We start from the raw sequence: 27,737 nt of genomic DNA on the forward strand, positions 1-27,737 counted from the left end.
AGTCACGAAAGTCAGAAATAGCGATCAAATTAATCACTTACCTTTGAAGATTTTCATCTGGTTGCAGTCACAAGAGTCTCAGCTACACAATAAATGTTTGTTTTGTTCAATAAAGTCCCTCTTTATATCCCAAAATCTCAGTTTTGTTGGCGCGTTGTGTTCAGTAATCCACTGGCTCAAAGGCGGTCAAAACACGCAGACGAATACGTCCGAACAGTACCGGTAAAGTTTGTTGAAACATGTCAAACGATTTTTATAATTAATCTTCAGGTTGGCAATTGTCTAAATACTCGATAATATTTCAAACGGACAATAGCGTATTCAATAGAAAGGAAAAACAACGACGGGCACGCACTTGGTCATGTGCGCAAACCAGCACTGCATGCTTCCTCAGTCCACTGACAGAAGGTCTCATTCTTCTTCATTTTTCAGAAAACAATCCTGAAACAATGTCTAAAGACTGTTGACATCTAGTGGAAGCCATAGGAACTGCAATCTGGGTCCTAACCCATTAGAAACTCAATAGGCATTCAATTGAAAACTTCCCACGTCAAATAAAGTCCCACTTCCCGGATGGATTTTCCTCAGATTTTCACCTGCCATATCAGTTCTGTTATACTCACAGACATCATTTGAATGGTTTTGGAAACTTTAAAGTGTGTTCTATCCAAATCTACCATTTATATGCATATCCTAGATTCTGGGCCTGAGTAACAGGCAGTTTACTTTGGGCACTCTTCTCATCCAGATGTCGAATCACTTCCCCTAAGCCATAAGAAGTTAAAATCCGTGTTCGAAGACTGATTTAAGCCTGTCAATCAATCACACAGCATCATCTGATCTGGGAATTTGCAGTGTGACAGGCTTTTATGAGAGACAATTGTCATCTAAAGCAGAATTGGTTTGGTTGTTTTCGTTCGAGGTTTGTACTGTAAGCCACATTGGTACTTGTGTTGATTCATTGACTTCGCTGTTTAAAGGAGGTAGAGATTGCACACATAAAAACACTGACCACGACGTGATTTGAACACGCAACCTTCTGATCTGGAGTCAGACGCGCTACCGTTGCGCCACGAGGTCTAGACAAAACGCGTCTTTGGAGGGGATGCCTAGTTCAGATTTCGTTGATTGTATCATTTGGAATGGAGGCCTGGATCTCTTGGGAAATGTATTATCTGACAATGCCCCCTCGTCAGCACGTGCCTCTGCCCGACAGGTTAGGTGTATGAAAATAAGTAAATGCAGAGCCCGAATAGCTCAGTCGGTAGAGCATCAGACTTTTAATCTGAGGGTCCAGGGTTCAAGTCCCTGTTCGGGCGCTGCTTTAATGTTCACCTTCCTTCACTAGGCAGTCTTTCCATACTTGTATTTGGTCAGATTTAAAAATGGCTTTACTGCGAAAGCATACCATGCGATTATCTGAGGACAGCGCCCCTCTTCCAAAAGCATACAAACATTTTCCAATCATATAGAGTCACGAAAGTCAGAAATAGCCATCAAATTAATCACTTACCTTTGAAGATTTTCATCTGGTTGCAGTCACAAGAGTCTCAGCTACACAATAAATGTTTGTTTTGTTCAATAAAGTCCCTCTTTATATCCCAAAAACTCAGTTTTGTTGGCGCGTTGTGTTCAGTAATCCACTGGCTCAAAGGCGGTCAAAACACGCAGACGAATACGTCCGAACAGTACCGGTAAAGTTTGTTGAAACATGTCAAACGATTTTTATAATTAATCTTCAGGTTGGCAATTGTCTAAATACTCGATAATATTTCAACCGGACAATAGCGTATTCAATAGAAAGGAAAAACAACGACGGGCACGCACTTGGTCATGTGCGCAAACCAGCACTGCATGCTTCCTCAGTCCACTGACAGAAGGTCTCATTCTTCTTCATTTTTCAGAAAACAATCCTGAAACAATGTCTAAAGACTGTTGACATCTAGTGGAAGCCATAGGAACTGCAATCTGGGTCCTAACCCATTAGAAACTCAATAGGCATTCAATTGAAAACTTCCCACGTCAAATAAAGTCCCACTTCCCGGATGGATTTTCCTCAGATTTTCACCTGCCATATCAGTTCTGTTATACTCACAGACATCATTTGAATGGTTTTGGAAACTTTAAAGTGTGTTCTATCCAAATCTACCATTTATATGCATATCCTAGATTCTGGGCCTGAGTAACAGGCAGTTTACTTTGGGCACTCTTCTCATCCAGATGTCGAATCACTTCCCCTAAGCCATAAGAAGTTAAAATCCGTGTTCGAAGACTGATTTAAGCCTGTCAATCAATCACACAGCATCATCTGATCTGGGAATTTGCAGTGTGACAGGCTTTTATGAGAGACAATTGTCATCTAAAGCAGAATTGGTTTGGTTGTTTTCGTTCGAGGTTTGTACTGTAAGCCACATTGGTACTTGTGTTGATTCATTGACTTCGCTGTTTAAAGAAGGTAGAGATTGCACACATAAAAACACTGACCACGACGTGATTTGAACACGCAACCTTCTGATCTGGAGTCAGACGCGCTACCGTTGCGCCACGAGGTCTAGACAAAACGCATCTTTGGAGGGGATGCCTAGTTCAGATTTCGTTGATTGTATCATTTGGAATGGAGGCCTGGATCTCTTGGGAAATGATTATCTGACAATGCCCCCTCGTCAGCACGTGCCTCTGCCCGACAGGTTAGGTGTATGAAAATAAGTAAATGCAGAGCCCGAATAGCTCAGTCGGTAGAGCATCAGACTTTTAATCTGAGGGTCCAGGGTTCAAGTCCCTGTTCGGGCGCTGCTTTAATGTTTACCTTCCTTCAGTAGGCAGTCTTTCCATACTTGCATTTGGTCAGATTTAAAAATGGCTTTACTGCGAAAGCATACCATGCGATTATCTGAGGACAGCGCCCCTCTTCCAAAAGCATACAAACATTTTCCAATCATATAGAGTCACGAAAGTCAGAAATAGCCATCAAATTAATCACTTACCTTTGAAGATTTTCATCTGGTTGCAGTCACAAGAGTCTCAGCTACACAATAAATGTTTGTTTTGTTCAATAAAGTCCCTCTTTATATCCCAAAATCTCAGTTTTGTTGGCGCGTTGTGTTCAGTAATCCACTGGCTCAAAGGCGGTCAAAACACGCAGACGAATACGTCCAAACAGTACCGGTAAAGTTTGTTGAAACATGTCAAACGATTTTTATAATTAATCTTCAGGTTGGCAATTGTCTAAATACTCGATAATATTTCAAACGGACAATAGCGTATTCAATAGAAAGGAAAAACAACGACGGGCACGCACTTGGTCATGTGCGCAAACCAGCACTGCATGCTTCCTCAGTCCACTGACAGAAGGTCTCATTCTTCTTCATTTTTCAGAAAACAATCCTGAAACAATGTCTAAAGACTGTTGACATCTAGTGGAAGCCATAGGAACTGCAATCTGGGTCCTAACCCATTAGAAACTCAATAGGCATTCAATTGAAAACTTCCCACGTCAAATAAAGTCCCACTTCCCGGATGGATTTTCCTCAGATTTTCACCTGCCATATCAGTTCTGTTATACTCACAGACATCATTTGAATGGTTTTGGAAACTTTAAAGTGTGTTCTATCCAAATCTACCATTTATATGCATATCCTAGATTCTGGGCCTGAGTAACAGGCAGTTTACTTTGGGCACTCTTCTCATCCAGATGTCGAATCACTTCCCCTAAGCCATAAGAAGTTAAAATCCGTGTTCGAAGACTGATTTAAGCCTGTCAATCAATCACACAGCATCATCTGATCTGGGAATTTGCAGTGTGACAGGCTTTTATGAGAGACAATTGTCATCTAAAGCAGAATTGGTTTGGTTGTTTTCGTTCGAGGTTTGTACTGTAAGCCACATTGGTACTTGTGTTGATTCATTGACTTCGCTGTTTAAAGGAGGTAGAGATTGCACACATAAAAACACTGACCACGACGTGATTTGAACACGCAACCTTCTGATCTGGAGTCAGACGCGCTACCGTTGCGCCACGAGGTCTAGACAAAACGCGTCTTTGGAGGGGATGCCTAGTTCAGATTTCGTTGATTGTATCATTTGGAATGGAGGCCTGGATCTCTTGGGAAATGTATTATCTGACAATGCCCCCTCGTCAGCACGTGCCTCTGCCCGACAGGTTAGGTGTATGAAAATAAGTAAATGCAGAGCCCGAATAGCTCAGTCGGTAGAGCATCAGACTTTTAATCTGAGGGTCCAGGGTTCAAGTCCCTGTTCGGGCGCTGCTTTAATGTTCACCTTCCTTCACTAGGCAGTCTTTCCATACTTGTATTTGGTCAGATTTAAAAATGGCTTTACTGCGAAAGCATACCATGCGATTATCTGAGGACAGCGCCCCTCTTCCAAAAGCATACAAACATTTTCCAATCATATAGAGTCACGAAAGTCAGAAATAGCCATCAAATTAATCACTTACCTTTGAAGATTTTCATCTGGTTGCAGTCACAAGAGTCTCAGCTACACAATAAATGTTTGTTTTGTTCAATAAAGTCCCTCTTTATATCCCAAAAACTCAGTTTTGTTGGCGCGTTGTGTTCAGTAATCCACTGGCTCAAAGGCGGTCAAAACACGCAGACGAATACGTCCGAACAGTACCGGTAAAGTTTGTTGAAACATGTCAAACGATTTTTATAATTAATCTTCAGGTTGGCAATTGTCTAAATACTCGATAATATTTCAACCGGACAATAGCGTATTCAATAGAAAGGAAAAACAACGACGGGCACGCACTTGGTCATGTGCGCAAACCAGCACTGCATGCTTCCTCAGTCCACTGACAGAAGGTCTCATTCTTCTTCATTTTTCAGAAAACAATCCTGAAACAATGTCTAAAGACTGTTGACATCTAGTGGAAGCCATAGGAACTGCAATCTGGGTCCTAACCCATTAGAAACTCAATAGGCATTCAATTGAAAACTTCCCACGTCAAATAAAGTCCCACTTCCCGGATGGATTTTCCTCAGATTTTCACCTGCCATATCAGTTCTGTTATACTCACAGACATCATTTGAATGGTTTTGGAAACTTTAAAGTGTGTTCTATCCAAATCTACCATTTATATGCATATCCTAGATTCTGGGCCTGAGTAACAGGCAGTTTACTTTGGGCACTCTTCTCATCCAGATGTCGAATCACTTCCCCTAAGCCATAAGAAGTTAAAATCCGTGTTCGAAGACTGATTTAAGCCTGTCAATCAATCACACAGCATCATCTGATCTGGGAATTTGCAGTGTGACAGGCTTTTATGAGAGACAATTGTCATCTAAAGCAGAATTGGTTTGGTTGTTTTCGTTCGAGGTTTGTACTGTAAGCCACATTGGTACTTGTGTTGATTCATTGACTTCGCTGTTTAAAGAAGGTAGAGATTGCACACATAAAAACACTGACCACGACGTGATTTGAACACGCAACCTTCTGATCTGGAGTCAGACGCGCTACCGTTGCGCCACGAGGTCTAGACAAAACGCATCTTTGGAGGGGATGCCTAGTTCAGATTTCGTTGATTGTATCATTTGGAATGGAGGCCTGGATCTCTTGGGAAATGATTATCTGACAATGCCCCCTCGTCAGCACGTGCCTCTGCCCGACAGGTTAGGTGTATGAAAATAAGTAAATGCAGAGCCCGAATAGCTCAGTCGGTAGAGCATCAGACTTTTAATCTGAGGGTCCAGGGTTCAAGTCCCTGTTCGGGCGCTGCTTTAATGTTTACCTTCCTTCAGTAGGCAGTCTTTCCATACTTGCATTTGGTCAGATTTAAAAATGGCTTTACTGCGAAAGCATACCATGCGATTATCTGAGGACAGCGCCCCTCTTCCAAAAGCATACAAACATTTTCCAATCATATAGAGTCACGAAAGTCAGAAATAGCCATCAAATTAATCACTTACCTTTGAAGATTTTCATCTGGTTGCAGTCACAAGAGTCTCAGCTACACAATAAATGTTTGTTTTGTTCAATAAAGTCCCTCTTTATATCCCAAAATCTCAGTTTTGTTGGCGCGTTGTGTTCAGTAATCCACTGGCTCAAAGGCGGTCAAAACACGCAGACGAATACGTCCGAACAGTACCGGTAAAGTTTGTTGAAACATGTCAAACGATTTTTATAATTAATCTTCAGGTTGGCAATTGTCTAAATACTCGATAATATTTCAAACGGACAATAGCGTATTCAATAGAAAGGAAAAACAACGACGGGCACGCACTTGGTCATGTGCGCAAACCAGCACTGCATGCTTCCTCAGTCCACTGACAGAAGGTCTCATTCTTCTTCATTTTTCAGAAAACAATCCTGAAACAATGTCTAAAGACTGTTGACATCTAGTGGAAGCCATAGGAACTGCAATCTGGGTCCTAACCCATTAGAAACTCAATAGGCATTCAATTGAAAACTTCCCACGTCAAATAAAGTCCCACTTCCCGGATGGATTTTCCTCAGATTTTCACCTGCCATATCAGTTCTGTTATACTCACAGACATCATTTGAATGGTTTTGGAAACTTTAAAGTGTGTTCTATCCAAATCTACCATTTATATGCATATCCTAGATTCTGGGCCTGAGTAACAGGCAGTTTACTTTGGGCACTCTTCTCATCCAGATGTCGAATCACTTCCCCTAAGCCATAAGAAGTTAAAATCCGTGTTCGAAGACTGATTTAAGCCTGTCAATCAATCACACAGCATCATCTGATCTGGGAATTTGCAGTGTGACAGGCTTTTATGAGAGACAATTGTCATCTAAAGCAGAATTGGTTTGGTTGTTTTCGTTCGAGGTTTGTACTGTAAGCCACATTGGTACTTGTGTTGATTCATTGACTTCGCTGTTTAAAGGAGGTAGAGATTGCACACATAAAAACACTGACCACGACGTGATTTGAACACGCAACCTTCTGATCTGGAGTCAGACGCGCTACCGTTGCGCCACGAGGTCTAGACAAAACGCGTCTTTGGAGGGGATGCCTAGTTCAGATTTCGTTGATTGTATCATTTGGAATGGAGGCCTGGATCTCTTGGGAAATGTATTATCTGACAATGCCCCCTCGTCAGCACGTGCCTCTGCCCGACAGGTTAGGTGTATGAAAATAAGTAAATGCAGAGCCCGAATAGCTCAGTCGGTAGAGCATCAGACTTTTAATCTGAGGGTCCAGGGTTCAAGTCCCTGTTCGGGCGCTGCTTTAATGTTTACCTTCCTTCAGTAGGCAGTCTTTCCATACTTGCATTTGGTCAGATTTAAAAATGGCTTTACTGCGAAAGCATACCATGCGATTATCTGAGGACAGCGCCCCTCTTCCAAAAGCATACAAACATTTTCCAATCATATAGAGTCACGAAAGTCAGAAATAGCCATCAAATTAATCACTTACCTTTGAAGATTTTCATCTGGTTGCAGTCACAAGAGTCTCAGCTACACAATAAATGTTTGTTTTGTTCAATAAAGTCCCTCTTTATATCCCAAAATCTCAGTTTTGTTGGCGCGTTGTGTTCAGTAATCCACTGGCTCAAAGGCGGTCAAAACACGCAGACGAATACGTCCGAACAGTACCGGTAAAGTTTGTTGAAACATGTCAAACGATTTTTATAATTAATCTTCAGGTTGGCAATTGTCTAAATACTCGATAATATTTCAAACGGACAATAGCGTATTCAATAGAAAGGAAAAACAACGACGGGCACGCACTTGGTCATGTGCGCAAACCAGCACTGCATGCTTCCTCAGTCCACTGACAGAAGGTCTCATTCTTCTTCATTTTTCAGAAAACAATCCTGAAACAATGTCTAAAGACTGTTGACATCTAGTGGAAGCCATAGGAACTGCAATCTGGGTCCTAACCCATTAGAAACTCAATAGGCATTCAATTGAAAACTTCCCACGTCAAATAAAGTCCCACTTCCCGGATGGATTTTCCTCAGATTTTCACCTGCCATATCAGTTCTGTTATACTCACAGACATCATTTGAATGGTTTTGGAAACTTTAAAGTGTGTTCTATCCAAATCTACCATTTATATGCATATCCTAGATTCTGGGCCTGAGTAACAGGCAGTTTACTTTGGGCACTCTTCTCATCCAGATGTCGAATCACTTCCCCTAAGCCATAAGAAGTTAAAATCCGTGTTCGAAGACTGATTTAAGCCTGTCAATCAATCACACAGCATCATCTGATCTGGGAATTTGCAGTGTGACAGGCTTTTATGAGAGACAATTGTCATCTAAAGCAGAATTGGTTTGGTTGTTTTCGTTCGAGGTTTGTACTGTAAGCCACATTGGTACTTGTGTTGATTCATTGACTTCGCTGTTTAAAGGAGGTAGAGATTGCACACATAAAAACACTGACCACGACGTGATTTGAACACGCAACCTTCTGATCTGGAGTCAGACGCGCTACCGTTGCGCCACGAGGTCTAGACAAAACGCGTCTTTGGAGGGGATGCCTAGTTCAGATTTCGTTGATTGTATCATTTGGAATGGAGGCCTGGATCTCTTGGGAAATGTATTATCTGACAATGCCCCCTCGTCAGCACGTGCCTCTGCCCGACAGGTTAGGTGTATGAAAATAAGTAAATGCAGAGCCCGAATAGCTCAGTCGGTAGAGCATCAGACTTTTAATCTGAGGGTCCAGGGTTCAAGTCCCTGTTCGGGCGCTGCTTTAATGTTCACCTTCCTTCACTAGGCAGTCTTTCCATACTTGTATTTGGTCAGATTTAAAAATGGCTTTACTGCGAAAGCATACCATGCGATTATCTGAGGACAGCGCCCCTCTTCCAAAAGCATACAAACATTTTCCAATCATATAGAGTCACGAAAGTCAGAAATAGCCATCAAATTAATCACTTACCTTTGAAGATTTTCATCTGGTTGCAGTCACAAGAGTCTCAGCTACACAATAAATGTTTGTTTTGTTCAATAAAGTCCCTCTTTATATCCCAAAAACTCAGTTTTGTTGGCGCGTTGTGTTCAGTAATCCACTGGCTCAAAGGCGGTCAAAACACGCAGACGAATACGTCCGAACAGTACCGGTAAAGTTTGTTGAAACATGTCAAACGATTTTTATAATTAATCTTCAGGTTGGCAATTGTCTAAATACTCGATAATATTTCAACCGGACAATAGCGTATTCAATAGAAAGGAAAAACAACGACGGGCACGCACTTGGTCATGTGCGCAAACCAGCACTGCATGCTTCCTCAGTCCACTGACAGAAGGTCTCATTCTTCTTCATTTTTCAGAAAACAATCCTGAAACAATGTCTAAAGACTGTTGACATCTAGTGGAAGCCATAGGAACTGCAATCTGGGTCCTAACCCATTAGAAACTCAATAGGCATTCAATTGAAAACTTCCCACGTCAAATAAAGTCCCACTTCCCGGATGGATTTTCCTCAGATTTTCACCTGCCATATCAGTTCTGTTATACTCACAGACATCATTTGAATGGTTTTGGAAACTTTAAAGTGTGTTCTATCCAAATCTACCATTTATATGCATATCCTAGATTCTGGGCCTGAGTAACAGGCAGTTTACTTTGGGCACTCTTCTCATCCAGATGTCGAATCACTTCCCCTAAGCCATAAGAAGTTAAAATCCGTGTTCGAAGACTGATTTAAGCCTGTCAATCAATCACACAGCATCATCTGATCTGGGAATTTGCAGTGTGACAGGCTTTTATGAGAGACAATTGTCATCTAAAGCAGAATTGGTTTGGTTGTTTTCGTTCGAGGTTTGTACTGTAAGCCACATTGGTACTTGTGTTGATTCATTGACTTCGCTGTTTAAAGAAGGTAGAGATTGCACACATAAAAACACTGACCACGACGTGATTTGAACACGCAACCTTCTGATCTGGAGTCAGACGCGCTACCGTTGCGCCACGAGGTCTAGACAAAACGCATCTTTGGAGGGGATGCCTAGTTCAGATTTCGTTGATTGTATCATTTGGAATGGAGGCCTGGATCTCTTGGGAAATGATTATCTGACAATGCCCCCTCGTCAGCACGTGCCTCTGCCCGACAGGTTAGGTGTATGAAAATAAGTAAATGCAGAGCCCGAATAGCTCAGTCGGTAGAGCATCAGACTTTTAATCTGAGGGTCCAGGGTTCAAGTCCCTGTTCGGGCGCTGCTTTAATGTTTACCTTCCTTCAGTAGGCAGTCTTTCCATACTTGCATTTGGTCAGATTTAAAAATGGCTTTACTGCGAAAGCATACCATGCGATTATCTGAGGACAGCGCCCCTCTTCCAAAAGCATACAAACATTTTCCAATCATATAGAGTCACGAAAGTCAGAAATAGCCATCAAATTAATCACTTACCTTTGAAGATTTTCATCTGGTTGCAGTCACAAGAGTCTCAGCTACACAATAAATGTTTGTTTTGTTCAATAAAGTCCCTCTTTATATCCCAAAATCTCAGTTTTGTTGGCGCGTTGTGTTCAGTAATCCACTGGCTCAAAGGCGGTCAAAACACGCAGACGAATACGTCCGAACAGTACCGGTAAAGTTTGTTGAAACATGTCAAACGATTTTTATAATTAATCTTCAGGTTGGCAATTGTCTAAATACTCGATAATATTTCAAACGGACAATAGCGTATTCAATAGAAAGGAAAAACAACGACGGGCACGCACTTGGTCATGTGCGCAAACCAGCACTGCATGCTTCCTCAGTCCACTGACAGAAGGTCTCATTCTTCTTCATTTTTCAGAAAACAATCCTGAAACAATGTCTAAAGACTGTTGACATCTAGTGGAAGCCATAGGAACTGCAATCTGGGTCCTAACCCATTAGAAACTCAATAGGCATTCAATTGAAAACTTCCCACGTCAAATAAAGTCCCACTTCCCGGATGGATTTTCCTCAGATTTTCACCTGCCATATCAGTTCTGTTATACTCACAGACATCATTTGAATGGTTTTGGAAACTTTAAAGTGTGTTCTATCCAAATCTACCATTTATATGCATATCCTAGATTCTGGGCCTGAGTAACAGGCAGTTTACTTTGGGCACTCTTCTCATCCAGATGTCGAATCACTTCCCCTAAGCCATAAGAAGTTAAAATCCGTGTTCGAAGACTGATTTAAGCCTGTCAATCAATCACACAGCATCATCTGATCTGGGAATTTGCAGTGTGACAGGCTTTTATGAGAGACAATTGTCATCTAAAGCAGAATTGGTTTGGTTGTTTTCGTTCGAGGTTTGTACTGTAAGCCACATTGGTACTTGTGTTGATTCATTGACTTCGCTGTTTAAAGGAGGTAGAGATTGCACACATAAAAACACTGACCACGACGTGATTTGAACACGCAACCTTCTGATCTGGAGTCAGACGCGCTACCGTTGCGCCACGAGGTCTAGACAAAACGCGTCTTTGGAGGGGATGCCTAGTTCAGATTTCGTTGATTGTATCATTTGGAATGGAGGCCTGGATCTCTTGGGAAATGTATTATCTGACAATGCCCCCTCGTCAGCACGTGCCTCTGCCCGACAGGTTAGGTGTATGAAAATAAGTAAATGCAGAGCCCGAATAGCTCAGTCGGTAGAGCATCAGACTTTTAATCTGAGGGTCCAGGGTTCAAGTCCCTGTTCGGGCGCTGCTTTAATGTTCACCTTCCTTCACTAGGCAGTCTTTCCATACTTGTATTTGGTCAGATTTAAAAATGGCTTTACTGCGAAAGCATACCATGCGATTATCTGAGGACAGCGCCCCTCTTCCAAAAGCATACAAACATTTTCCAATCATATAGAGTCACGAAAGTCAGAAATAGCCATCAAATTAATCACTTACCTTTGAAGATTTTCATCTGGTTGCAGTCACAAGAGTCTCAGCTACACAATAAATGTTTGTTTTGTTCAATAAAGTCCCTCTTTATATCCCAAAAACTCAGTTTTGTTGGCGCGTTGTGTTCAGTAATCCACTGGCTCAAAGGCGGTCAAAACACGCAGACGAATACGTCCGAACAGTACCGGTAAAGTTTGTTGAAACATGTCAAACGATTTTTATAATTAATCTTCAGGTTGGCAATTGTCTAAATACTCGATAATATTTCAACCGGACAATAGCGTATTCAATAGAAAGGAAAAACAACGACGGGCACGCACTTGGTCATGTGCGCAAACCAGCACTGCATGCTTCCTCAGTCCACTGACAGAAGGTCTCATTCTTCTTCATTTTTCAGAAAACAATCCTGAAACAATGTCTAAAGACTGTTGACATCTAGTGGAAGCCATAGGAACTGCAATCTGGGTCCTAACCCATTAGAAACTCAATAGGCATTCAATTGAAAACTTCCCACGTCAAATAAAGTCCCACTTCCCGGATGGATTTTCCTCAGATTTTCACCTGCCATATCAGTTCTGTTATACTCACAGACATCATTTGAATGGTTTTGGAAACTTTAAAGTGTGTTCTATCCAAATCTACCATTTATATGCATATCCTAGATTCTGGGCCTGAGTAACAGGCAGTTTACTTTGGGCACTCTTCTCATCCAGATGTCGAATCACTTCCCCTAAGCCATAAGAAGTTAAAATCCGTGTTCGAAGACTGATTTAAGCCTGTCAATCAATCACACAGCATCATCTGATCTGGGAATTTGCAGTGTGACAGGCTTTTATGAGAGACAATTGTCATCTAAAGCAGAATTGGTTTGGTTGTTTTCGTTCGAGGTTTGTACTGTAAGCCACATTGGTACTTGTGTTGATTCATTGACTTCGCTGTTTAAAGAAGGTAGAGATTGCACACATAAAAACACTGACCACGACGTGATTTGAACACGCAACCTTCTGATCTGGAGTCAGACGCGCTACCGTTGCGCCACGAGGTCTAGACAAAACGCATCTTTGGAGGGGATGCCTAGTTCAGATTTCGTTGATTGTATCATTTGGAATGGAGGCCTGGATCTCTTGGGAAATGATTATCTGACAATGCCCCCTCGTCAGCACGTGCCTCTGCCCGACAGGTTAGGTGTATGAAAATAAGTAAATGCAGAGCCCGAATAGCTCAGTCGGTAGAGCATCAGACTTTTAATCTGAGGGTCCAGGGTTCAAGTCCCTGTTCGGGCGCTGCTTTAATGTTTACCTTCCTTCAGTAGGCAGTCTTTCCATACTTGCATTTGGTCAGATTTAAAAATGGCTTTACTGCGAAAGCATACCATGCGATTATCTGAGGACAGCGCCCCTCTTCCAAAAGCATACAAACATTTTCCAATCATATAGAGTCACGAAAGTCAGAAATAGCCATCAAATTAATCACTTACCTTTGAAGATTTTCATCTGGTTGCAGTCACAAGAGTCTCAGCTACACAATAAATGTTTGTTTTGTTCAATAAAGTCCCTCTTTATATCCCAAAATCTCAGTTTTGTTGGCGCGTTGTGTTCAGTAATCCACTGGCTCAAAGGCGGTCAAAACACGCAGACGAATACGTCCGAACAGTACCGGTAAAGTTTGTTGAAACATGTCAAACGATTTTTATAATTAATCTTCAGGTTGGCAATTGTCTAAATACTCGATAATATTTCAAACGGACAATAGCGTATTCAATAGAAAGGAAAAACAACGACGGGCACGCACTTGGTCATGTGCGCAAACCAGCACTGCATGCTTCCTCAGTCCACTGACAGAAGGTCTCATTCTTCTTCATTTTTCAGAAAACAATCCTGAAACAATGTCTAAAGACTGTTGACATCTAGTGGAAGCCATAGGAACTGCAATCTGGGTCCTAACCCATTAGAAACTCAATAGGCATTCAATTGAAAACTTCCCACGTCAAATAAAGTCCCACTTCCCGGATGGATTTTCCTCAGATTTTCACCTGCCATATCAGTTCTGTTATACTCACAGACATCATTTGAATGGTTTTGGAAACTTTAAAGTGTGTTCTATCCAAATCTACCATTTATATGCATATCCTAGATTCTGGGCCTGAGTAACAGGCAGTTTACTTTGGGCACTCTTCTCATCCAGATGTCGAATCACTTCCCCTAAGCCATAAGAAGTTAAAATCCGTGTTCGAAGACTGATTTAAGCCTGTCAATCAATCACACAGCATCATCTGATCTGGGAATTTGCAGTGTGACAGGCTTTTATGAGAGACAATTGTCATCTAAAGCAGAATTGGTTTGGTTGTTTTCGTTCGAGGTTTGTACTGTAAGCCACATTGGTACTTGTGTTGATTCATTGACTTCGCTGTTTAAAGGAGGTAGAGATTGCACACATAAAAACACTGACCACGACGTGATTTGAACACGCAACCTTCTGATCTGGAGTCAGACGCGCTACCGTTGCGCCACGAGGTCTAGACAAAACGCGTCTTTGGAGGGGATGCCTAGTTCAGATTTCGTTGATTGTATCATTTGGAATGGAGGCCTGGATCTCTTGGGAAATGTATTATCTGACAATGCCCCCTCGTCAGCACGTGCCTCTGCCCGACAGGTTAGGTGTATGAAAATAAGTAAATGCAGAGCCCGAATAGCTCAGTCGGTAGAGCATCAGACTTTTAATCTGAGGGTCCAGGGTTCAAGTCCCTGTTCGGGCGCTGCTTTAATGTTTACCTTCCTTCAGTAGGCAGTCTTTCCATACTTGCATTTGGTCAGATTTAAAAATGGCTTTACTGCGAAAGCATACCATGCGATTATCTGAGGACAGCGCCCCTCTTCCAAAAGCATACAAACATTTTCCAATCATATAGAGTCACGAAAGTCAGAAATAGCCATCAAATTAATCACTTACCTTTGAAGATTTTCATCTGGTTGCAGTCACAAGAGTCTCAGCTACACAATAAATGTTTGTTTTGTTCAATAAAGTCCCTCTTTATATCCCAAAATCTCAGTTTTGTTGGCGCGTTGTGTTCAGTAATCCACTGGCTCAAAGGCGGTCAAAACACGCAGACGAATACGTCCGAACAGTACCGGTAAAGTTTGTTGAAACATGTCAAACGATTTTTATAATTAATCTTCAGGTTGGCAATTGTCTAAATACTCGATAATATTTCAAACGGACAATAGCGTATTCAATAGAAAGGAAAAACAACGACGGGCACGCACTTGGTCATGTGCGCAAACCAGCACTGCATGCTTCCTCAGTCCACTGACAGAAGGTCTCATTCTTCTTCATTTTTCAGAAAACAATCCTGAAACAATGTCTAAAGACTGTTGACATCTAGTGGAAGCCATAGGAACTGCAATCTGGGTCCTAACCCATTAGAAACTCAATAGGCATTCAATTGAAAACTTCCCACGTCAAATAAAGTCCCACTTCCCGGATGGATTTTCCTCAGATTTTCACCTGCCATATCAGTTCTGTTATACTCACAGACATCATTTGAATGGTTTTGGAAACTTTAAAGTGTGTTCTATCCAAATCTACCATTTATATGCATATCCTAGATTCTGGGCCTGAGTAACAGGCAGTTTACTTTGGGCACTCTTCTCATCCAGATGTCGAATCACTTCCCCTAAGCCATAAGAAGTTAAAATCCGTGTTCGAAGACTGATTTAAGCCTGTCAATCAATCACACAGCATCATCTGATCTGGGAATTTGCAGTGTGACAGGCTTTTATGAGAGACAATTGTCATCTAAAGCAGAATTGGTTTGGTTGTTTTCGTTCGAGGTTTGTACTGTAAGCCACATTGGTACTTGTGTTGATTCATTGACTTCGCTGTTTAAAGGAGGTAGAGATTGCACACATAAAAACACTGACCACGACGTGATTTGAACACGCAACCTTCTGATCTGGAGTCAGACGCGCTACCGTTGCGCCACGAGGTCTAGACAAAACGCGTCTTTGGAGGGGATGCCTAGTTCAGATTTCGTTGATTGTATCATTTGGAATGGAGGCCTGGATCTCTTGGGAAATGTATTATCTGACAATGCCCCCTCGTCAGCACGTGCCTCTGCCCGACAGGTTAGGTGTATGAAAATAAGTAAATGCAGAGCCCGAATAGCTCAGTCGGTAGAGCATCAGACTTTTAATCTGAGGGTCCAGGGTTCAAGTCCCTGTTCGGGCGCTGCTTTAATGTTCACCTTCCTTCACTAGGCAGTCTTTCCATACTTGTATTTGGTCAGATTTAAAAATGGCTTTACTGCGAAAGCATACCATGCGATTATCTGAGGACAGCGCCCCTCTTCCAAAAGCATACAAACATTTTCCAATCATATAGAGTCACGAAAGTCAGAAATAGCCATCAAATTAATCACTTACCTTTGAAGATTTTCATCTGGTTGCAGTCACAAGAGTCTCAGCTACACAATAAATGTTTGTTTTGTTCAATAAAGTCCCTCTTTATATCCCAAAAACTCAGTTTTGTTGGCGCGTTGTGTTCAGTAATCCACTGGCTCAAAGGCGGTCAAAACACGCAGACGAATACGTCCGAACAGTACCGGTAAAGTTTGTTGAAACATGTCAAACGATTTTTATAATTAATCTTCAGGTTGGCAATTGTCTAAATACTCGATAATATTTCAACCGGACAATAGCGTATTCAATAGAAAGGAAAAACAACGACGGGCACGCACTTGGTCATGTGCGCAAACCAGCACTGCATGCTTCCTCAGTCCACTGACAGAAGGTCTCATTCTTCTTCATTTTTCAGAAAACAATCCTGAAACAATGTCTAAAGACTGTTGACATCTAGTGGAAGCCATAGGAACTGCAATCTGGGTCCTAACCCATTAGAAACTCAATAGGCATTCAATTGAAAACTTCCCACGTCAAATAAAGTCCCACTTCCCGGATGGATTTTCCTCAGATTTTCACCTGCCATATCAGTTCTGTTATACTCACAGACATCATTTGAATGGTTTTGGAAACTTTAAAGTGTGTTCTATCCAAATCTACCATTTATATGCATATCCTAGATTCTGGGCCTGAGTAACAGGCAGTTTACTTTGGGCACTCTTCTCATCCAGATGTCGAATCACTTCCCCTAAGCCATAAGAAGTTAAAATCCGTGTTCGAAGACTGATTTAAGCCTGTCAATCAATCACACAGCATCATCTGATCTGGGAATTTGCAGTGTGACAGGCTTTTATGAGAGACAATTGTCATCTAAAGCAGAATTGGTTTGGTTGTTTTCGTTCGAGGTTTGTACTGTAAGCCACATTGGTACTTGTGTTGATTCATTGACTTCGCTGTTTAAAGGAGGTAGAGATTGCACACATAAAAACACTGACCACGACGTGATTTGAACACGCAACCTTCTGATCTGGAGTCAGACGCGCTACCGTTGCGCCACGAGGTCTAGACAAAACGCGTCTTTGGAGGGGATGCCTAGTTCAGATTTCGTTGATTGTATCATTTGGAATGGAGGCCTGGATCTCTTGGGAAATGTATTATCTGACAATGCCCCCTCGTCAGCACGTGCCTCTGCCCGACAGGTTAGGTGTATGAAAATAAGTAAATGCAGAGCCCGAATAGCTCAGTCGGTAGAGCATCAGACTTTTAATCTGAGGGTCCAGGGTTCAAGTCCCTGTTCGGGCGCTGCTTTAATGTTCACCTTCCTTCACTAGGCAGTCTTTCCATACTTGTATTTGGTCAGATTTAAAAATGGCTTTACTGCGAAAGCATACCATGCGATTATCTGAGGACAGCGCCCCTCTTCCAAAAGCATACAAACATTTTCCAATCATATAGAGTCACGAAAGTCAGAAATAGCCATCAAATTAATCACTTACCTTTGAAGATTTTCATCTGGTTGCAGTCACAAGAGTCTCAGCTACACAATAAATGTTTGTTTTGTTCAATAAAGTCCCTCTTTATATCCCAAAAACTCAGTTTTGTTGGCGCGTTGTGTTCAGTAATCCACTGGCTCAAAGGCGGTCAAAACACGCAGACGAATACGTCCGAACAGTACCGGTAAAGTTTGTTGAAACATGTCAAACGATTTTTATAATTAATCTTCAGGTTGGCAATTGTCTAAATACTCGATAATATTTCAACCGGACAATAGCGTATTCAATAGAAAGGAAAAACAACGACGGGCACGCACTTGGTCATGTGCGCAAACCAGCACTGCATGCTTCCTCAGTCCACTGACAGAAGGTCTCATTCTTCTTCATTTTTCAGAAAACAATCCTGAAACAATGTCTAAAGACTGTTGACATCTAGTGGAAGCCATAGGAACTGCAATCTGGGTCCTAACCCATTAGAAACTCAATAGGCATTCAATTGAAAACTTCCCACGTCAAATAAAGTCCCACTTCCCGGATGGATTTTCCTCAGATTTTCACCTGCCATATCAGTTCTGTTATACTCACAGACATCATTTGAATGGTTTTGGAAACTTTAAAGTGTGTTCTATCCAAATCTACCATTTATATGCATATCCTAGATTCTGGGCCTGAGTAACAGGCAGTTTACTTTGGGCACTCTTCTCATCCAGATGTCGAATCACTTCCCCTAAGCCATAAGAAGTTAAAATCCGTGTTCGAAGACTGATTTAAGCCTGTCAATCAATCACACAGCATCATCTGATCTGGGAATTTGCAGTGTGACAGGCTTTTATGAGAGACAATTGTCATCTAAAGCAGAATTGGTTTGGTTGTTTTCGTTCGAGGTTTGTACTGTAAGCCACATTGGTACTTGTGTTGATTCATTGACTTCGCTGTTTAAAAGAGGTAGAGATTGCACACATAAAAACACTCACCACGACGTGATTTGAACACGCAACCTTCTGATCTGGAGTCAGACGCGCTACCGTTGCGCCACGAGGTCTAGACAAAACGCGTCTTTGGAGGGGATGCCTAGTTCAGATTTCGTTGATTGTATCATTTGGAATGGAGGCCTGGATCTCTTGGGAAATGTATTATCTGACAATGCCCCCTCGTCAGCACGTGCCTCTGCCCGACAGGTTAGGTGTATGAAAATAAGTGAATGCAGAGCCCGAATAGCTCAGTCGGTAGAGCATCAGACTTTTAATCTGAGGGTCCAGGGTTCAAGTCCCTGTTCGGGCACTGCTTTAATGTTCACCTTCCTTCACTAGGCAGTCTTTCCATACTTGTATTTGGTCAGATTTAAAAATGGCTTTACTGCGAAAGCATACCATGCGATTATCTGAGGACAGCGCCCCTCTTCCAAAAGCATACAAACATTTTCCAATCATATAGAGTCACGAAAGTCAGAAATAGCCATCAAATTAATCACTTACCTTTGAAGATTTTCATCTGGTTGCAGTCACAAGAGTCTCAGCTACACAATAAATGTTTGTTTTGTTCAATAAAGTCCCTCTTTATATCCCAAAAACTCAGTTTTGTTGGCGCGTTGTGTTCAGTAATCCACTGGCTCAAAGGCGGTCAAAACACGCAGACGAATACGTCCGAACAGTACCGGTAAAGTTTGTTGAAACATGTCAAACGATTTTTATAATTAATCTTCAGGTTGGCAATTGTCTAAATACTCGATAATATTTCAACCGGACAATAGCGTATTCAATAGAAAGGAAAAACAACGACGGGCACGCACTTGGTCATGTGCGCAAACCAGCACTGCATGCTTCCTCAGTCCACTGACAGAAGGTCTCATTCTTCTTCATTTTTCAGAAAACAATCCTGAAACAATGTCTAAAGACTGTTGACATCTAGTGGAAGCCATAGGAACTGCAATCTGGGTCCTAACCCATTAGAAACTCAATAGGCATTCAATTGAAAACTTCCCACGTCAAATAAAGTCCCACTTCCCGGATGGATTTTCCTCAGATTTTCACCTGCCATATCAGTTCTGTTATACTCACAGACATCATTTGAACGGTTTTGGAAACTTTAAAGTGTGTTCTATCCAAATCTACCATTTATATGCATATCCTAGATTCTGGGCCTGAGTAACAGGCAGTTTACTTTGGGCACTCTTCTCATCCAGATGTCGAATCACTTCCCCTAAGCCATAAGAAGTTAAAATCTGTGTTCGAAGACTGATTTAAGCCTGTGAATCAATCACACAGCATCATCTGATCTGGGAATTTGCAGTGTGACAGGCTTTTATGAGAGACAATTGTCATCTAAAGCAGAATTGGTTTGGTTGTTTTCGTTCGAGGTTTGTACTGTAAGCCACATTGGTACTTGTGTTGATTCATTGACTTCGCTGTTTAAAGGAGGTAGAGATTGCACACATAAAAACACTCACCACGACGTGATTTGAACACGCAACCTTCTGATCTGGAGTCAGACGCGCTACCGTTGCGCCACGAGGTCTAGACAAAACGCGTCTTTGGAGGGGATGCCTAGTTCAGATTTCGTTGATTGTATCATTTGGAATGGAGGCCTGGATCTCTTGGGAAATGTATTATCTGACAATGCCCCCTCGTCAGCACGTGCCTCTGCCCGACAGGTTAGGTGTATGAAAATAAGTGAATGCAGAGCCCGAATAGCTCAGTCGGTAGAGCATCAGACTTTTAATCTGAGGGTCCAGGGTTCAAGTCCCTGTTCGGGCGCTGCTTTAATGTTCACCTTCCTTCACTAGGCAGTCTTTCCATACTTGTATTTGGTCAGATTTAAAAATGGCTTTACTGCGAAAGCATACCATGCGATTATCTGAGGACAGCGCCCCTCTTCCAAAAGCATACAAACATTTTCCAATCATATAGAGTCACGAAAGTCAGAAATAGCCATCAAATTAATCACTTACCTTTGAAGATTTTCATCTGGTTGCAGTCACAAGAGTCTCAGCTACACAATAAATGTTTGTTTTGTTCAATAAAGTCCCTCTTTATATCCCAAAAACTCAGTTTTGTTGGCGCGTTGTGTTCAGTAATCCACTGGCTCAAAGGCGGTCAAAACACGCAGACGAATACGTCCGAACAGTACCGGTAAAGTTTGTTGAAACATGTCAAACGATTTTTATAATTAATCTTCAGGTTGGCAATTGTCTAAATACTCGATAATATTTCAACCGGACAATAGCGTATTCAATAGAAAGGAAAAACAACGACGGGCACGCACTTGGTCATGTGCGCAAACCAGCACTGCATGCTTCCTCAGTCCACTGACAGAAGGTCTCATTCTTCTTCATTTTTCAGAAAACAATCCTGAAACAATGTCTAAAGACTGTTGACATCTAGTGGAAGCCATAGGAACTGCAATCTGGGTCCTAACCCATTAGAAACTCAATAGGCATTCAATTGAAAACTTCCCACGTCAAATAAAGTCCCACTTCCCGGATGGATTTTCCTCAGATTTTCACCTGCCATATCAGTTCTGTTATACTCACAGACATCATTTGAACGGTTTTGGAAACTTTAAAGTGTGTTCTATCCAAATCTACCATTTATATGCATATCCTAGATTCTGGGCCTGAGTAACAGGCAGTTTACTTTGGGCACTCTTCTCATCCAGATGTCGAATCACTTCCCCTAAGCCATAAGAAGTTAAAATCCGTGTTTGAAGACTGATTTAAGCCTGTCAATCAATCACACAGCATCATCTGATCTGGGAATTTGCAGTGTGACAGGCTTTTATGAGAGACAATTGTCATCTAAAGCAGAATTGGTTTGGTTGTTTTCGTTCGAGGTTTGTACTGTAAGCCACATTGGTACTTGTGTTGATTCATTGACTTCGCTGTTTAAAGGAGGTAGAGATTGCACACATAAAAACACTGACCACGACGTGATTTGAACACGCAACCTTCTGATCTGGAGTCAGACGCGCTACCGTTGCGCCACGAGGTCTAGACAAAACGCGTCTTTGGAGGGGATGCCTAGTTCAGATTTCGTTGATTGTATCATTTGGAATGGAGGCCTGGATCTCTTGGGAAATGTATTATCTGACAATGCCCCCTCGTCAGCACGTGCCTCTGCCCGACAGGTTAGGTGTATGAAAATAAGTAAATGCAGAGCCCGAATAGCTCAGTCGGTAGAGCATCAGACTTTTAATCTGAGGGTCCAGGGTTCAAGTCCCTGTTCGGGCGCTGCTTTAATGTTCACCTTCCTTCACTAGGCAGTCTTTCCATACTTGTATTTGGTCAGATTTAAAAATGGCTTTACTGCGAAAGCATACCATGCGATTATCTGAGGACAGCACCCCTCTTCCAAAAGCATACAAACATTTTCCAATCATATAGAGTCACGAAAGTCAGAAATAGCCATCAAATTAATCACTTACCTTTGAAGATTTTCATCTGGTTGCAGTCACAAGAGTCTCAGCTACACAATAAATGTTTGTTTTGTTCAATAAAGTCCCTCTTTATATCCCAAAAACTCAGTTTTGTTGGCGCGTTGTGTTCAGTAATCCACTGGCTCAAAGGCGGTCAAAACACGCAGACGAATACGTCCGAACAGTACCGGTAAAGTTTGTTGAAACATGTCAAACGATTTTTATAATTAATCTTCAGGTTGGCAATTGTCTAAATACTCGATAATATTTCAACCGGACAATAGCGTATTCAATAGAAAGGAAAAACAACGACGGGCACGCACTTGGTCATGTGCGCAAACCAGCACTGCATGCTTCCTCAGTCCACTGACAGAAGGTCTCATTCTTCTTCATTTTTCAGAAAACAATCCTGAAACAATGTCTAAAGACTGTTGACATCTAGTGGAAGCCATAGGAACTGCAATCTGGGTCCTAACCCATTAGAAACTCAATAGGCATTCAATTGAAAACTTCCCACGTCAAATAAAGTCCCACTTCCCGGATGGATTTTCCTCAGATTTTCACCTGCCATATCAGTTCTGTTATACTCACAGACATCATTTGAATGGTTTTGGAAACTTTAAAGTGTGTTCTATCCAAATCTACCATTTATATGCATATCCTAGATTCTGGGCCTGAGTAACAGGCAGTTTACTTTGGGCACTCTTCTCATCCAGATGTCGAATCACTTCCCCTAAGCCATAAGAAGTTAAAATCCGTGTTCGAAGACTGATTTAAGCCTGTCAATCAATCACACAGCATCATCTGATCTGGGAATTTGCAGTGTGACAGGCTTTTATGAGAGACAATTGTCATCTAAAGCAGAATTGGTTTGGTTGTTTTCGTTCGAGGTTTGTACTGTAAGCCACATTGGTACTTGTGTTGATTCATTGACTTCGCTGTTTAAAGGAGGTAGAGATTGCACACATAAAAACACTGACCACGACGTGATTTGAACACGCAACCTTCTGATCTGGAGTCAGACGCGCTACCGTTGCGCCACGAGGTCTAGACAAAACGCGTCTTTGGAGGGGATGCCTAGTTCAGATTTCGTTGATTGTATCATTTGGAATGGAGGCCTGGATCTCTTGGGAAATGTATTATCTGACAATGCCCCCTCGTCAGCACGTGCCTCTGCCCGACAGGTTAGGTGTATGAAAATAAGTAAATGCAGAGCCCGAATAGCTCAGTCGGTAGAGCATCAGACTTTTAATCTGAGGGTCCAGGGTTCAAGTCCCTGTTCGGGCGCTGCTTTAATGTTCACCTTCCTTCACTAGGCAGTCTTTCCATACTTGTATTTGGTCAGATTTAAAAATGGCTTTACTGCGAAAGCATACCATGCGATTATCTGAGGACAGCGCCCCTCTTCCAAAAGCATACAAACATTTTCCAATCATATAGAGTCACGAAAGTCAGAAATAGCCATCAAATTAATCACTTACCTTTGAAGATTTTCATCTGGTTGCAGTCACAAGAGTCTCAGCTACACAATAAATGTTTGTTTTGTTCAATAAAGTCCCTCTTTATATCCCAAAAACTCAGTTTTGTTGGCGCGTTGTGTTCAGTAATCCACTGGCTCAAAGGCGGTCAAAACACGCAGACGAATACGTCCGAACAGTACCGGTAAAGTTTGTTGAAACATGTCAAACGATTTTTATAATTAATCTTCAGGTTGGCAATTGTCTAAATACTCGATAATATTTCAACCGGACAATAGCGTATTCAATAGAAAGGAAAAACAACGACGGGCACGCACTTGGTCATGTGCGCAAACCAGCACTGCATGCTTCCTCAGTCCACTGACAGAAGGTCTCATTCTTCTTCATTTTTCAGAAAACAATCCTGAAACAATGTCTAAAGACTGTTGACATCTAGTGGAAGCCATAGGAACTGCAATCTGGGTCCTAACCCATTAGAAACTCAATAGGCATTCAATTGAAAACTTCCCACGTCAAATAAAGTCCCACTTCCCGGATGGATTTTCCTCAGATTTTCACCTGCCATATCAGTTCTGTTATACTCACAGACATCATTTGAACGGTTTTGGAAACTTTAAAGTGTGTTCTATCCAAATCTACCATTTATATGCATATCCTAGATTCTGGGCCTGAGTAACAGGCAGTTTACTTTGGGCACTCTTCTCATCCAGATGTCGAATCACTTCCCCTAAGCCATAAGAAGTTAAAATCCGTGTTCGAAGACTGATTTAAGCCTGTGAATCAATCACACAGCATCATCTGATCTGGGAATTTGCAGTGTGACAGGCTTTTATGAGAGACAATTGTCATCTAAAGCAGAATTGGTTTGGTTGTTTTCGTTCGAGGTTTGTACTGTAAGCCACATTGGTACTTGTGTTGATTCATTGACTTCGCTGTTTAAAGGAGGTAGAGATTGCACACATAAAAACACTGACCACGACGTGATTTGAACACGCAACCTTCTGATCTGGAGTCAGACGCGCTACCGTTGCGCCACGAGGTCTAGACAAAACGCGTCTTTGGAGGGGATGCCTAGTTCAGATTTCGTTGATTGTATCATTTGGAATGGAGGCCTGGATCTCTTGGGAAATGTATTATCTGACAATGCCCCCTCGTCAGCACGTGCCTCTGCCCGACAGGTTAGGTGTATGAAAATAAGTAAATGCAGAGCCCGAATAGCTCAGTCGGTAGAGCATCAGACTTTTAATCTGAGGGTCCAGGGTTCAAGTCCCTGTTCGGGCGCTGCTTTAATGTTCACCTTCCTTCAGTAGGCAGTCTTTCCATACTTGCAATTGGTCAGATTTAAAAATGGCTTTACAGCGAAAGCATACCATGCGATTATCTGAGGACAGCGCCCCTCTTCCAAAAGCATACAAACATTTTCCAATCATATAGAGTCACGAAAGTCAGAAATAGCCATCAAATTAATCACTTACCTTTGAAGATTTTCATCTGGTTGCAGTCACAAGAGTCTCAGCTACACAATAAATGTTTGTTTTGTTCAATAAAGTCCCTCTTTATATCCCAAAATCTCAGTTTTGTTGGCGCGTTGTGTTCAGTAATCCACTGGCTCAAAGGCGGTCAAAACACGCAGACGAATACGTCCGAACAGTACCGGTAAAGTTTGTTGAAACATGTCAAACGATTTTTATAATTAATCTTCAGGTTGGCAATTGTCTAAATACTCGATAATATTTCAACCGGACAATAGCGTATTCAATAGAAAGGAAAAACAACGATGGGCACGCACTTGGTCATGTGCGCAAACCAGCACTGCATGCTTCCTCAGTCCACTGACAGAAGGTCTCATTCTTCTTCATTTTTCAGAAAACAATCCTGAAACAATGTCTAAAGACTGTTGACATCTAGTGGAAGCCATAGGAACTGCAATCTGGGTCCTAACCCATTAGAAACTCAATAGGCATTCAATTGAAAACTTCCCACATCAAAAAAAATCCCACTTCCCGGATGGATTTTCCTCAGATTTTCACCTGCCATATCAGTTCTGTTATACTCACAGACATCATTTGAATGGTTTTGGAAACTTTAAAGTGTGTTCTATCCAAATCTACCATTTATATGCATATCCTAGATTCTGGGCCTGAGTAACAGGCAGTTTACTTTGGGCACTCTTCTCATCCAGATGTCGAATCACTTCCCCTAAGCCATAAGAAGTTAAAATCCGTGTTCGAAGACTGATTTAAGCCTGTCAATCAATCACACAGCATCATCTGATCTGGGAATTTGCAGTGTGACAGGCTTTTATGAGAGACAATTGTCATCTAAAGCAGAATTGGTTTGGTTGTTTTCGTTCGAGGTTTGTACTGTAAGCCACATTGGTACTTGTGTTGATTCATTGACTTCGCTGTTTAAAGGAGGTAGAGATTGCACACATAAAAACACTGACCACGACGTGATTTGAACACGCAACCTTCTGATCTGGAGTCAGACGCGCTACCGTTGCGCCACGAGGTCTAGACAAAACGCGTCTTTGGAGGGGATGCCTAGTTCAGATTTCGTTGATTGTATCATTTGGAATGGAGGCCTGGATCTCTTGGGAAATGTATTATCTGACAATGCCCCCTCGTCAGCACGTGCCTCTGCCCGACAGGTTAGGTGTATGAAAATAAGTAAATGCAGAGCCCGAATAGCTCAGTCGGTAGAGCATCAGACTTTTAATCTGAGGGTCCAGGGTTCAAGTCCCTGTTCGGGCGCTGCTTTAATGTTCACCTTCCTTCAGTAGGCAGTCTTTCCATTTTTGCATTTGGTCAGATTTAAAAATGGCTTTACTGCGAAAGCATACCATGCGATTATCTGAGGACAGCGCCCCTCTTCCAAAAGCATACAAACATTTTCCAATCATATAGAGTCACGAAAGTCAGAAATAGCCATCAAATTAATCACTTACCTTTGAAGATTTTCATCTGGTTGCAGTCACAAGAGTCTCAGCTACACAATAAATGTTTGTTTTGTTCAATAAAGTCCCTCTTTATATCCCAAAATCTCAGTTTTGTTGGCGCGTTGTGTTCAGTAATCCACTGGCTCAAAGGCGGTCAAAACACGCAGACGAATACGTCCGAACAGTACCGGTAAAGTTTGTTGAAACATGTCAAACGATTTTTATGATTAATCTTCAGGTTGGCAATTGTCTAAATACTCGATAATATTTCAACCGGACAATAGCGTATTCAATAGAAAGGAAAAACAACGACGGGCACGCACTAGGTCATGTGCGCAAACCAGCACTGCATGCTTCCTCAGTCCACTGACAGAAGGTCTCATTCTTCTTCATTTTTCAGAAAACAATCCTGAAACAATGTCTAAAGACTGTTGACATCTAGTGGAAGCCATAGGAACTGCAATCTGGGTCCTAACCCATTAGAAACTCAATAGGCATTCAATTGAAAACTTCCCACGTCAAATAAAGTCCCACTTCCCGGATGGATTTTCCTCAGATTTTCACCTGCCATATCAGTTCTGTTATACTCACAGACATCATTTGAACGGTTTTGGAAACTTTAAAGTGTGTTCTATCCAAATCTACCATTTATATGCATATCCTAGATTCTGGGCCTGAGTAACAGGCAGTTTACTTTGGGCACTCTTCTCATCCAGATGTCGAATCACTTCCCCTAAGCCATAAGACGTTAAAATCCGTGATCGAAGACTGATTTAAGCCTGTCAATCAATCACACAGCATCATCTGATCTGGGAATTTGCAGTGTGACAGGCTTTTATGAGAGACAATTGTCATCTAAAGCAGAATTGGTTTGGTTGTTTTCGTTCGAGGTTTGTACTGTAAGCCACATTGGTACTTGTGTTGATTCATTGACTTCGCTGTTTAAAGGAGGTAGAGATTGCACACATAAAAACACTGACCACGACGTGATTTGAACACGCAACCTTCTGATCTGGAGTCAGACGCGCTACCGTTGCGCCACGAGGTCTAGATAAAACGCGTCTTTGGAGGGGATGCCTAGTTCAGATTTCGTTGATTGTATCATTTGGAATGGAGGCCTGGATCTCTTGGGAAATGTATTATCTGACAATGCCCCCTCGTCAGCACGTGCCTCTGCCCGACAGGTTAGGTGTATGAAAATAAGTAAATGCAG

General features: G+C 41.9%; 37 non-coding genes across 37 annotated transcripts; 18 read left to right on the plus strand and 19 right to left on the minus strand.

The window, feature by feature from the left end:
• Window positions 1–1,008: 1,008 nt before the first annotated feature.
• trnaw-cca (transfer RNA tryptophan (anticodon CCA)) lies at window positions 1,009–1,080 on the minus strand. Its single transcript has one exon. It is a non-coding gene; the product is annotated as a tRNA-Trp (tRNA).
• A 166-nt stretch (window positions 1,081–1,246) lies between these two features.
• Window positions 1,247–1,319, plus strand: trnak-uuu (transfer RNA lysine (anticodon UUU)). The gene has a single exon. It is a non-coding gene; the product is annotated as a tRNA-Lys (tRNA).
• Window positions 1,320–2,480: 1,161 nt separating this feature from the next.
• trnaw-cca (transfer RNA tryptophan (anticodon CCA)) lies at window positions 2,481–2,552 on the minus strand. The gene has a single exon. It is a non-coding gene; the product is annotated as a tRNA-Trp (tRNA).
• A 165-nt stretch (window positions 2,553–2,717) lies between these two features.
• On the plus strand, window positions 2,718–2,790 carry trnak-uuu (transfer RNA lysine (anticodon UUU)). Its single transcript has one exon. It is a non-coding gene; the product is annotated as a tRNA-Lys (tRNA).
• A 1,161-nt stretch (window positions 2,791–3,951) lies between these two features.
• On the minus strand, window positions 3,952–4,023 carry trnaw-cca (transfer RNA tryptophan (anticodon CCA)). Its single transcript has one exon. It is a non-coding gene; the product is annotated as a tRNA-Trp (tRNA).
• Window positions 4,024–4,189: 166 nt separating this feature from the next.
• trnak-uuu (transfer RNA lysine (anticodon UUU)) lies at window positions 4,190–4,262 on the plus strand. Its single transcript has one exon. It is a non-coding gene; the product is annotated as a tRNA-Lys (tRNA).
• Window positions 4,263–5,423: 1,161 nt separating this feature from the next.
• Window positions 5,424–5,495, minus strand: trnaw-cca (transfer RNA tryptophan (anticodon CCA)). Its single transcript has one exon. It is a non-coding gene; the product is annotated as a tRNA-Trp (tRNA).
• Window positions 5,496–5,660: 165 nt separating this feature from the next.
• Window positions 5,661–5,733, plus strand: trnak-uuu (transfer RNA lysine (anticodon UUU)). Its single transcript has one exon. It is a non-coding gene; the product is annotated as a tRNA-Lys (tRNA).
• Window positions 5,734–6,894: 1,161 nt separating this feature from the next.
• Window positions 6,895–6,966, minus strand: trnaw-cca (transfer RNA tryptophan (anticodon CCA)). Its single transcript has one exon. It is a non-coding gene; the product is annotated as a tRNA-Trp (tRNA).
• A 166-nt stretch (window positions 6,967–7,132) lies between these two features.
• trnak-uuu (transfer RNA lysine (anticodon UUU)) lies at window positions 7,133–7,205 on the plus strand. The gene has a single exon. It is a non-coding gene; the product is annotated as a tRNA-Lys (tRNA).
• A 1,161-nt stretch (window positions 7,206–8,366) lies between these two features.
• trnaw-cca (transfer RNA tryptophan (anticodon CCA)) lies at window positions 8,367–8,438 on the minus strand. Its single transcript has one exon. It is a non-coding gene; the product is annotated as a tRNA-Trp (tRNA).
• Window positions 8,439–8,604: 166 nt separating this feature from the next.
• Window positions 8,605–8,677, plus strand: trnak-uuu (transfer RNA lysine (anticodon UUU)). Its single transcript has one exon. It is a non-coding gene; the product is annotated as a tRNA-Lys (tRNA).
• A 1,161-nt stretch (window positions 8,678–9,838) lies between these two features.
• Window positions 9,839–9,910, minus strand: trnaw-cca (transfer RNA tryptophan (anticodon CCA)). Its single transcript has one exon. It is a non-coding gene; the product is annotated as a tRNA-Trp (tRNA).
• Window positions 9,911–10,075: 165 nt separating this feature from the next.
• trnak-uuu (transfer RNA lysine (anticodon UUU)) lies at window positions 10,076–10,148 on the plus strand. Its single transcript has one exon. It is a non-coding gene; the product is annotated as a tRNA-Lys (tRNA).
• Window positions 10,149–11,309: 1,161 nt separating this feature from the next.
• Window positions 11,310–11,381, minus strand: trnaw-cca (transfer RNA tryptophan (anticodon CCA)). Its single transcript has one exon. It is a non-coding gene; the product is annotated as a tRNA-Trp (tRNA).
• A 166-nt stretch (window positions 11,382–11,547) lies between these two features.
• On the plus strand, window positions 11,548–11,620 carry trnak-uuu (transfer RNA lysine (anticodon UUU)). The gene has a single exon. It is a non-coding gene; the product is annotated as a tRNA-Lys (tRNA).
• A 1,161-nt stretch (window positions 11,621–12,781) lies between these two features.
• Window positions 12,782–12,853, minus strand: trnaw-cca (transfer RNA tryptophan (anticodon CCA)). The gene has a single exon. It is a non-coding gene; the product is annotated as a tRNA-Trp (tRNA).
• A 165-nt stretch (window positions 12,854–13,018) lies between these two features.
• Window positions 13,019–13,091, plus strand: trnak-uuu (transfer RNA lysine (anticodon UUU)). Its single transcript has one exon. It is a non-coding gene; the product is annotated as a tRNA-Lys (tRNA).
• A 1,161-nt stretch (window positions 13,092–14,252) lies between these two features.
• On the minus strand, window positions 14,253–14,324 carry trnaw-cca (transfer RNA tryptophan (anticodon CCA)). Its single transcript has one exon. It is a non-coding gene; the product is annotated as a tRNA-Trp (tRNA).
• A 166-nt stretch (window positions 14,325–14,490) lies between these two features.
• Window positions 14,491–14,563, plus strand: trnak-uuu (transfer RNA lysine (anticodon UUU)). Its single transcript has one exon. It is a non-coding gene; the product is annotated as a tRNA-Lys (tRNA).
• A 1,161-nt stretch (window positions 14,564–15,724) lies between these two features.
• Window positions 15,725–15,796, minus strand: trnaw-cca (transfer RNA tryptophan (anticodon CCA)). Its single transcript has one exon. It is a non-coding gene; the product is annotated as a tRNA-Trp (tRNA).
• Window positions 15,797–15,962: 166 nt separating this feature from the next.
• On the plus strand, window positions 15,963–16,035 carry trnak-uuu (transfer RNA lysine (anticodon UUU)). The gene has a single exon. It is a non-coding gene; the product is annotated as a tRNA-Lys (tRNA).
• A 1,161-nt stretch (window positions 16,036–17,196) lies between these two features.
• Window positions 17,197–17,268, minus strand: trnaw-cca (transfer RNA tryptophan (anticodon CCA)). Its single transcript has one exon. It is a non-coding gene; the product is annotated as a tRNA-Trp (tRNA).
• Window positions 17,269–17,434: 166 nt separating this feature from the next.
• Window positions 17,435–17,507, plus strand: trnak-uuu (transfer RNA lysine (anticodon UUU)). The gene has a single exon. It is a non-coding gene; the product is annotated as a tRNA-Lys (tRNA).
• A 1,161-nt stretch (window positions 17,508–18,668) lies between these two features.
• trnaw-cca (transfer RNA tryptophan (anticodon CCA)) lies at window positions 18,669–18,740 on the minus strand. The gene has a single exon. It is a non-coding gene; the product is annotated as a tRNA-Trp (tRNA).
• A 166-nt stretch (window positions 18,741–18,906) lies between these two features.
• On the plus strand, window positions 18,907–18,979 carry trnak-uuu (transfer RNA lysine (anticodon UUU)). The gene has a single exon. It is a non-coding gene; the product is annotated as a tRNA-Lys (tRNA).
• Window positions 18,980–20,140: 1,161 nt separating this feature from the next.
• Window positions 20,141–20,212, minus strand: trnaw-cca (transfer RNA tryptophan (anticodon CCA)). The gene has a single exon. It is a non-coding gene; the product is annotated as a tRNA-Trp (tRNA).
• A 166-nt stretch (window positions 20,213–20,378) lies between these two features.
• trnak-uuu (transfer RNA lysine (anticodon UUU)) lies at window positions 20,379–20,451 on the plus strand. Its single transcript has one exon. It is a non-coding gene; the product is annotated as a tRNA-Lys (tRNA).
• A 1,161-nt stretch (window positions 20,452–21,612) lies between these two features.
• trnaw-cca (transfer RNA tryptophan (anticodon CCA)) lies at window positions 21,613–21,684 on the minus strand. Its single transcript has one exon. It is a non-coding gene; the product is annotated as a tRNA-Trp (tRNA).
• Window positions 21,685–21,850: 166 nt separating this feature from the next.
• On the plus strand, window positions 21,851–21,923 carry trnak-uuu (transfer RNA lysine (anticodon UUU)). Its single transcript has one exon. It is a non-coding gene; the product is annotated as a tRNA-Lys (tRNA).
• Window positions 21,924–23,084: 1,161 nt separating this feature from the next.
• Window positions 23,085–23,156, minus strand: trnaw-cca (transfer RNA tryptophan (anticodon CCA)). Its single transcript has one exon. It is a non-coding gene; the product is annotated as a tRNA-Trp (tRNA).
• Window positions 23,157–23,322: 166 nt separating this feature from the next.
• Window positions 23,323–23,395, plus strand: trnak-uuu (transfer RNA lysine (anticodon UUU)). Its single transcript has one exon. It is a non-coding gene; the product is annotated as a tRNA-Lys (tRNA).
• A 1,161-nt stretch (window positions 23,396–24,556) lies between these two features.
• trnaw-cca (transfer RNA tryptophan (anticodon CCA)) lies at window positions 24,557–24,628 on the minus strand. The gene has a single exon. It is a non-coding gene; the product is annotated as a tRNA-Trp (tRNA).
• A 166-nt stretch (window positions 24,629–24,794) lies between these two features.
• trnak-uuu (transfer RNA lysine (anticodon UUU)) lies at window positions 24,795–24,867 on the plus strand. The gene has a single exon. It is a non-coding gene; the product is annotated as a tRNA-Lys (tRNA).
• Window positions 24,868–26,028: 1,161 nt separating this feature from the next.
• Window positions 26,029–26,100, minus strand: trnaw-cca (transfer RNA tryptophan (anticodon CCA)). Its single transcript has one exon. It is a non-coding gene; the product is annotated as a tRNA-Trp (tRNA).
• Window positions 26,101–26,266: 166 nt separating this feature from the next.
• trnak-uuu (transfer RNA lysine (anticodon UUU)) lies at window positions 26,267–26,339 on the plus strand. Its single transcript has one exon. It is a non-coding gene; the product is annotated as a tRNA-Lys (tRNA).
• A 1,161-nt stretch (window positions 26,340–27,500) lies between these two features.
• On the minus strand, window positions 27,501–27,572 carry trnaw-cca (transfer RNA tryptophan (anticodon CCA)). Its single transcript has one exon. It is a non-coding gene; the product is annotated as a tRNA-Trp (tRNA).
• Between the last annotated feature and the right edge of the window lie 165 nt (window positions 27,573–27,737).

Source organism: Salmo salar, chromosome 03 (genome assembly GCF_965601325.2).
Source record: "Salmo salar chromosome 03, fSalSal1, whole genome shotgun sequence".
Classification (NCBI taxonomy): domain Eukaryota; kingdom Metazoa; phylum Chordata; class Actinopteri; order Salmoniformes; family Salmonidae; genus Salmo; species Salmo salar.